Source organism: Anoplophora glabripennis, unplaced genomic scaffold (assembly GCF_000390285.2).
Source record: "Anoplophora glabripennis isolate ALB-LARVAE unplaced genomic scaffold, Agla_2.0 scaffold183, whole genome shotgun sequence".
Classification (NCBI taxonomy): Eukaryota; Metazoa; Arthropoda; class Insecta; order Coleoptera; family Cerambycidae; genus Anoplophora; species Anoplophora glabripennis.
The window spans coordinates 171,318-173,949 of record NW_019416293.1 but is presented as its reverse complement, the minus strand read 5'-3'; positions in this window follow the sequence as shown (position 1 = coordinate 173,949).

Sequence of the window (2,632 nt, the reverse complement as noted above, 5' to 3'; positions counted from 1 at the left end):
CGAAAATCCTCCGGCGGTAAAGCTTGAGCGGCGCGCGCGCGCGTCTTTTTTGACCACCCGCACTATTCTTCACGGTGATTCACGTCAGCGACGTAACCAGAGGATGCGGTCTGCCGTGGAATACCTGGAATAGTTCCACAATCACTGTTATTCATGATTTGCCACATATTTCTCGAGAAAAGTTTGCGATATTTACGGAAAGTCTGACTTAATAGGATAATAATATTTATCTACAATCGTGGGGTAAATAAAGTTTTAAGTGTGGCAAACAAAAGAAGTCCATGACATCAAAATCTGGTTGTCTGAGAGGCCATGGTGTGGGTCCACCTCTTCCAATCCAACTGTCAGGGAACATTTAATTCAGGACACTAATAACCATTTTGTTTTATTCATCAATTTCTACTTTTGCAGCATTTTGACAGTTCCATTTTCTTGTTTCCTTATTCATACCACTTGTTTCACCATAACACAAATGCTTCACCATAATACAAATGTTTTCTTGCTTCACCATAAGTTAAAACGATATCCACCAACTTTTTGACACAAATTACTAAAAAACTATTGTAAACACTATGGAAACGACGACTGTAAAATCGGATTTCAGTACTCGGAGTCGCTGAGGCCACGTGGCTCTCCACGCGTATTACGAATGTCGCTAGAGACTACAGTTGTCCAGCTATGTAATGGTTGAAAGTACTACAAGTTCAATAATTTTTTTCTCGGGAACTATAAGGTTTTTACAAAAATTTTTTTACGATATTGACTCCATTTCTCATGCCGCATCTATTCCCAAATTTTTTCGGATAAGTTGTGAATCACACTGTATATGATTGACATTTCCGACTAGTAAATATAATAAATTTTGTTTTATTGTTAATGAGTAATGAAAATGAATTTAGTACTATATAATCATAGGAATTATCCCAAATTATGAAATGTGACGCACACTTACGTACCTTGACCTTGAGCGGATGTTTAAAGCGTGAGCAAATGTTTGGAAATCTATATATTAAAATTTAAATGTGACTTTAAGCACCTACACATAAATAATAAGCGACATAATTATTTTTATTGATTTGCACACCATATTTATAAAAAATTATGCGGGTTTTAATTATATTGCGTTCTGTTCAATATTGGTGTATTATATTCGGATGACGGAAAGTTTATGCAATTTAAAGAAATCTCCGTTCAACAACAAAAGAAGTCATACTTATTCTTACATGAACCTAGTTAATTGCTTTGACCCCCTGATATTCTCAAATGGACAGCAGAATCAGTGATAATGTAAGTAAATATTCTCATTAAACTGTAGCAAAGCGTCCTACTGCGGACATAAATTGGAGATAAAAATAGGAATCTCTTATTATTAGCAAAGGTAACTCATAATCAGTTTCATTTCACAGGTAATACTTATCAACTGAAATTTATAGCAAATGTAATCGTAAGTCAAATGTAAAACTGAATTGTTATCCATAGGCAAAGTATATAAGCTCTCATGTGGGTATGTTAATTCTTATTACTCTCAAGTGATTCATGAGACACAGCCCCACATTGTTCTAATTAAATAACATGTAAAAGTGGGCGCCTCCATTCATGCCGCGTACTTAAAGCTGTATGTATTAAAAATAATCATTAATTATGTCTCTATTCGTCTTATTCGTTCTTACAAGCCCTCAGCTGTTTATACAATCTCTTGTGTTTGGTAGAGCAGCTTTATAGATAAAATGTTTGACAGTAATATTTGCAAAGCACGAAATTCTCTAATAAAATCACTCATAAAAATATATAGATATCAATTATTTCTAGGTTTTTGCTACCAATTTTATTTTTTTAAACCGCGAAAAGTTTTAAGAAAAATTGCGGTCGCCACAGTTGACCTTGTACGACTCTTGTGTGTTTATTCACCTGGAAGTTTTCACGTTGGTGTGAATTTATGTGAAATAGAATACGTCAAACCTAAAATCACGCAAACGTCTCGTGTGACAATAAATCAGAAATATGCAAACAATGTAAAGTCAATGGGCACTTATTAGTAGTGAAGTTGCCAAAAGAAATACTTAACTAGAGCTGTGTATATAATTTGCATATCTGTGAATGATACGGAGGAAAAACTATTTTTTTTTAAATCCTGTCAAAGTCGAACAAATTATTTACTAATTTAAAGTTGCTTCCCACATCACTTTTAAAAAAATACCAATATATAAATAGACTAGATGTTTGGTATTAAAAGATCATTGATATCATTTGATAGGACTTTTTAGGAACATTTTTTGAATTCTTTTTTATATTAATAAAAAAAACAAACTGCCTCTCATTGGAAAACCAATCAGTTAATAAGTTATTGCTTGTTGCTTGTGCAGCTCTTCTTAAAAATATTTACGCATGTTTCGTCTGCTACCGTCACAATTCTTTGCTGGCTTTGGCGAAATTCATCTTACGAACGCAGAAGTTCGACAGCATCCGCCACACTGTCGTAACTTTCGAAACGAGTTTTGAATTCGCCCAAGCCCCAGGTTCACGAACACGACGCCAAACCTGCTCTTCTGCATCTCTTACGCGCTCTGAGAGTTACGGAATGTCGCATCGACGTACGCTTTGCGGGGTCAGTTATATAATATAATTTATTAAA